The sequence below is a fragment of the Triticum urartu genome, chromosome 1A (genome assembly GCF_056163025.1).
Source record: "Triticum urartu cultivar PI428250 chromosome 1A, HENAU_Tu73, whole genome shotgun sequence".
Classification (NCBI taxonomy): Eukaryota; Viridiplantae; Streptophyta; class Magnoliopsida; order Poales; family Poaceae; genus Triticum; species Triticum urartu.
This window is the reverse complement of record NC_141873.1, coordinates 437852373-437858800: the sequence shown is the minus strand read 5'-3', so window position 1 is coordinate 437858800 and position 6428 is coordinate 437852373.

Here is a 6428-nt window from a genome sequence, read left to right as displayed (position 1 = left end):
AAATACCTGGCCTCTCTTAGCTTCTTGATGTCCTCCTTTGTGACAGAGGAAGGCATCCACCGACCTTGAATGTTGGATCCGGACATGGTTGAAGGTCCGAAGCGCCTGACCTGAGCCTTGGGTGTTGGAACTCGAGGCGGGGGAAGGATTCGATTGAGTACGAGAGGGAAGAAAGGACAAGCCTTGGCCTCTTTATAAAGAGGGTGAATATCAAGCATCCTCGTCGTGGCCGTTTGGGACTTGCCTAAAATCAAGGAGTCAGACCAATGTGCACGATTGGTTTACTCACGTCTGTATTGATGAGAATCCCGTGATAAGGGGACACGATCTCTGCTTTGACAAGACGTGTCAAGAAAACCACCTCGTGATATGTGCAGAGCTGGTTGAGAAAAATGGTTTGAATAATGACCGGGCCATGGCATGATGTCATGTTGTTAAACGTGTCAGTAGATTAGATTTGTGGAAATATTATTCTCTCTATGGTGGTATGTGGAACTTGTTTTGCAGAGCCGGACATTGTCCTTGTGTTCAAAATCTTCTATGGAGTATTCGAAGGAGGAACCCACCTTGCAATGCCAAAGACAAATCTGCGCGCCGGACTCATTGTCATTGAAGCCTGGTTCAGGGGCTACTGAGGGAGTCCTGGATTAGGGGGTCTCCGGATAGCCGGACTATATCCTTTGGCCGGACTGTTGGACTATGAAGATACAAGATTGAAGACTTCGTCCCGTGTCCGGATGGGACTCTCCTTGGCCTGGAAGGCAAGCTTGGCAATACGGATATTTAGATCTCCTCCCTTGTAACCGACACTGTATAAACCTAGCCCCCTCCGGTGTCTATATAAACCGGAGGGTTTAGTCCGTAGGACAAGATACAATCATACCATAGGCTAGCTTCTAGGGTTTAGCCTCTACGATCTCGTGGTAGATCAACTCTTGTAATACTGATATCATCAAGATCAATCAAGCAGGACGTAGGGTATTACCTCCATCGAGAGGGCCCGAACCTGGTTAAACATCGTGTCCCCCGCCTCCTGTTAGCATCCGCCTGAGACGCACAGTTCGGGACCCCATATCCGAGATCTGCCGGTTTTGACACCGACACTCATAAAATAGGAAGGGGCATTAGTCAATCCAAAAGACATGACCGTGTACTTATATAGCCCATACCTTGAGGTAAAAGTGGTCTTAGGTATATCCTATTCTCGGATCTTCAACTGGTGGTATCCTGATTGTAGATCGATCTTGGAGAATACTTTAGCTCCCTCCAGCTGGTCAAACAAATCATTGATCATCGGTAGTGGGTACTTGTTCTTGATCGTCACTTCATTCAATGCACGATAATCAACAACCATTCTCAATAATCCATCCTTATTCTCAACTAAGAGTACTGGGGCTCCCCACGGTGATGAGCTTGGTCGAATGTAACCTTTGTCCAATAACTCCTTAATCTACTTCTTAATTTCCTCCAGATCGTTTGCGTGCATCCGATACGGTCTCTTTGATATAGATCCGGTGCTTGGCAACAACTCTATTAAAAATTCTATGTCTCGATTTGGTGGCATCCCTGGTAATTCCTCTAGAAATGCATCCGGGTAATCCTTCACAACAAGCACTTCTTCCTGAACCACTCCCGAGAGGGAATTCACTTGGGTCCTCCTTGGTGCATGCCTAGATACATACTTGATCCTTTTTCCCTCAGGTGTGGTGAGGATAATTGACCTACTAGCACAATCGATATTTCCTCCATACATCGATAGCCAATCCATGCCTAGTATCACATCCAATCCTTGTGACTCCAAAATGATTAGGTCTGAGGGGAAAACATGCCTACCCATGGTCAATGGCATCTGAAAACACCCTCTGCTTGCCATATACTCTGCTCCTGGTGAGCTTACTAACATAGGTGTCTTAAGGGCTTTGGTGGGAAGCTTAAACTTATCCATAAATCCCCTCGATATGTATGAATGTGATGGACCAGTGTAAAAAAGAAGAGTAGCAACAAATGACTTAATAAAAAACTTACCGATAACTGCATCTGTCTGCTCTTCAACTTCCTCCATGTTAACGTGGTTCACCTGTCCTCTGGTGAAAGGGTTGGGCTTCTTCCCAAAACTTCCATTGCCATTTCCATTCTTTCCTTCAGGGCACTCAGTGGCGTAGTGTCCAGTCTTCCCGCACTTGAAACAAGTAATCTGACTTAGATCATTCTTGGCGGGTGTAGTGGGCTTGAAACGGTTCTGACCATTGTTTCCTCCATTCCCATTACCATTCTTAGGGCCACTATGGTTGTGTGAGCTTCCTCCATTGTGAGTATGGCATCCATGGTTATGATGGGTATGTCCTCCCGAGTTTGGGGTAAAACGAGGCTTCTGCTGAGCTCCAGAGTTATACTTCCCCTGTCCATACTTCCTTTTGTGGCTCTCTATCTTTTGTTGCTTACCTTCAATCATGAGGTCCCTATCTACCAACTCCTGGTAGTTGGTGAATGTTGCCACCATCAATTGCATACTCAGCTCATCATTTAGCCCTTCCATAAAATTCTCTTGCTTCGCGGCATCTGTGGCCACATCATCTAGGGCACAACGAGCTAACTTACTAAACTCATCCATGTACTGCCCCACGGTACGATTTCCCTGGCGTAAGTTGTGGAACTCACGCTTCTTCATACTCATAGCTCTAGCTGAGACATGTGCGGTGCGGAATGCTTGCTGAAACTGATCCCAAGTGACATTGGCTATGGGGAAAGTGGCTATGTAATTCTCCCACCATGAGGCCGCGGGTCCGTCTAGTTGGTGTGCGGCAAAGCGCACCTTCTCAGCATCTGTGCGACCTACGGTGGTCAGCTCCCTTCCAATCATGCGGAGCCAGTCGTCAGCAACAATCGGCTCGGTGCTACTAGAGAACACCGGCATATTCAACCTCAGAAAACGGGCTAAGTTGTCAACTGGAGGTGGTGGCGGTGGGTTGTTGTTGTTGTCTTGGTTCTGGACTAGCAACTGCATCAAGGCATTCTGTTGTTGGATCAACTGAGTGAGCTCCGGTGGGAAGACAAATCTGGGGTCACGTCTTGAAGGCATCTGATAGGTTTAGAGGGTGAGAATAGAATAGAGTGAGATCTAAAGAGAGATCACTACCCATATGCACATGAGACAAACACATTCATTTCACACCACTCAATTCAAACAAGGTCATACAATCGATCTAAACTATCGTTACAAAATACTCGGACTATTACTATATACATGGCGGATACTAATAGTAATATAGTGGTCGACTAGAAATTTTGATCGGTGGAAGACTCCATGATATCTGCTCCAGCTTCGTCTTCGTAATCATCATCACTATCGGGGTCGGTGTCGGTGTCGTCGATTATGATGTAGTCTTTAGGATGGTTGTCCCCTTTAGGTTCGGGATCTCCCATGAATACTCCTAGATTCTTCTTCAGGTCTTCATTCTTCTCCAGTAGCACTGCAATTTCTTCTTCATATCCATCGCGTGTAGACTTGAGTTCCTCTTCTAGCTCCATGTTCTTGGTCATCACTTTCTTCATGTCTATCATGCTGGCGCACATCTGGTTCTCCTGACAACAAATGTGCTAGTTTAACTCCTGGATGTAGGCTGCAATGGACTTGTCCCTCCTGGTGCAAATCATCTCCCGTTGCTCATCTCAGCGTCCACATATCTGGTAGATGGTGTCCTTAAGATCCTTGTGGTATACCTCGCCAATGTGTCCCATGGCGATGTGGGCGGCCAAGCTCTTTCCTAGACTCCAGGTTGGTGCATCAAAGGAAAACTCTATGGGTTCAGTTACTAGTGTGAATGTCCTTCCTAGAACATGTACTCGAATCGTCCAGCGCTCTTCTTCAGGTAGAGTGGTCGTGTAGGTCCCGGTGAAGCTTCTTATTCTGATGCTCAGGTACCTAGTGGCTTCCTTCAAATGTCGTCCAAAAGGGGTGTCGTTGTCTGGTTGAGCAAACTTGTTCCTTGGGTCTGCCATCTATAGAGTAGAAAATGGAGAAGAGTCAGGAATGAGTAGAGAAGAGTGTCCTAGGGCTTTGTCCTAGTGGCCGCATCCTACAGTCAGCGTGTGCTTTGATACCATCTTGTAGCGACCCGACCTCAGACGGTCGAGTCTCTGTGTTTAAGTGTCATCCCTGGATCAGTATTGCTGACACACACAGTACTCGAGGATTTATAACAGAGTTCAATCACACACTTATTACATCGCATGTCTCAAAAGATGTGACGCCCTGAGACCGTTGTGCCAGGTGTCTTCCAGTTATTCGCTGTCATTGTCATGTCATTTGCTTGCATGTTGCATCTTATCATGTCATCATGTGCATTGCATCATCATGTTTTAAAACTTGCATTCGTCCGGGTTCTCCGAGTTCTCTCCGTTATCCGTTCTGAGCCTAACCACACTTGCACGCGCCCGCGGCATGTCCGAAATAGTATTTTATAAGTGGCCAGAAAATGTTCTCGGAATGGGATGAGAGTTGACGTGTGGTCTTATTATAGTGTAGATAGACCGTCTGTCAAGTTTCATTGCATTCGGAGATCGTTTGATGCCGAAACGGATAACTATAGCGGCAGTATAGCCGGTCTAATGTCGGACGTTTTCGGTCTTCGGAAACCGTGTCGGGCTGCATCTCTCCCCTCTTCTCTCAAACCAACCCGCTCTTCACAATCTGCCAGACCCAACCTAACATCTCTCGTCAGCCCGCGGCCCTCCTCGCGTGCATCCGAAAGTTGTCCCGAACCCGACCCGGACTGCCGCCACCGTTGTGTCCGGATAATCCCCAAACATCTACAAAACGTCTCCGTTTTCTTATTTGGGCTCCCTAGCCTATTTTTCCCAACCGTTCGATTACGATCGGAGAGACAGATTAGCCCCTACCCAAAAACCCACTTTCTAGGGGTTTGTCCCTGCCACCGCCGCCACCACACTGCATCTCCCACCTCGGGATCGATCCCCATCCAATCAGTTTGTGCGTCCCCGATCCAAAAATCCTGTCGATCTCCCCCCTCTAACCAGCGCCTCCCCTGATTCCCTCATCCACCTCCTGCAGCCCCGAGCGCCCGAGGCCCAAATAACCCGTGCACCAGCCGGCCACCGAAGCTCCTCCGCGGCCTCCTTCCTCGCCCGACGACCAGCGCCGCTGCCGGCAACCACCACCAGGAACAGCGCCGCCCTGTGCCCTTTCCATTTTGCTCTTTTCCCTTCGCTCCTCATGTCGTTTTGGACCTTGCAGGGACCTCCCAGGGAGGCCGCCATGGCGTCCAGGAGGCTTCGGGCGCCAGCAGCTCCCATCGCGCCTCGCGGACCTCGCCGAAGTGCCGTTCCCCGTCGCTGCCTCGTCTGCTCATTCTCGAAGCCGTTGACCGAGCCGTCCCCAACCTCCAGGGAGCATCGCCCTGCTCCAGTCGAAGATTCTCTCCTGCCCCGCGCCCAGCTCCTTCCGCTTACCCAGCCAACCAAGGGCCAACATCGCCATGGTCGCCGGCCTCTGTTTTTTCCCGTTGTGAGCAACTTCCTCCATTACTGCAGCTTCGTTCTTTCCTAGATCCGTTCTGGCATGTAGAGGTTATTTAGAGTTACCACTAAGTTTTACCACAAGCATATCAGCTAGCCCAGTGGCTAGCGCAGCATTTATCCATCCCAGGGGTCCACGGTTCGAGTCCTGGCCAGCCCCATTAGGTTTTCCTATTATTTTGCACTCCCACATCTGTTGGGCCAGCCTTCCAGTTTCAGCCCGTATAGGTTGTTTTTAGGCTTTGTGAATTTCTCCAGAGTTTAGTGTATTGCAGAAAACCCCTCTTAGTTTATGCATATAATAACTTAATAACTAAGCATCACCTGTAAAAACTTTATATATGAAAAATGCTTAAAATTGTGTCTAGTTTCAAAATATAACACTTTCACCCATGTTTAAAATGATGGTTGTTTAAATTTGCTCCTATGCCATGCTAAAATGATTTAATTCATAACTAAATAACCGTAGCTCTAAATTTAACAAACTTTATATGTAAATGGGGTAGCAGAATGCCTAGTTTAACATGGTGCACTTTTCTTGCATGTTTAAATAACTCTAAAATTTGGTTTAGGGTAGAACAGTACCAAACCTAATATATGCATATGAGGATTTTACCGGAATTGTTGTTTTTTATTTTCGGCCTCATTTAAACTTGCCTAGATAGATAGTTTCTTTATGCTTCACCTCTTTCCATGCTAACAACATTTAATCTTGTTGGGTACATAAACGAGAGAGAACTAAATAAGTCATGTGGTGTTTTCTTCAATATGCAACGGAGTTGCATGTTGAGCTCCACTTAATTTGTAGTGTTGTTTGTTGCACTTTGCCATGCCATGCCCTCTTTAAACCGGACATGCATCATACTTGTTGTGCATCATGCCATGTTGTTGTA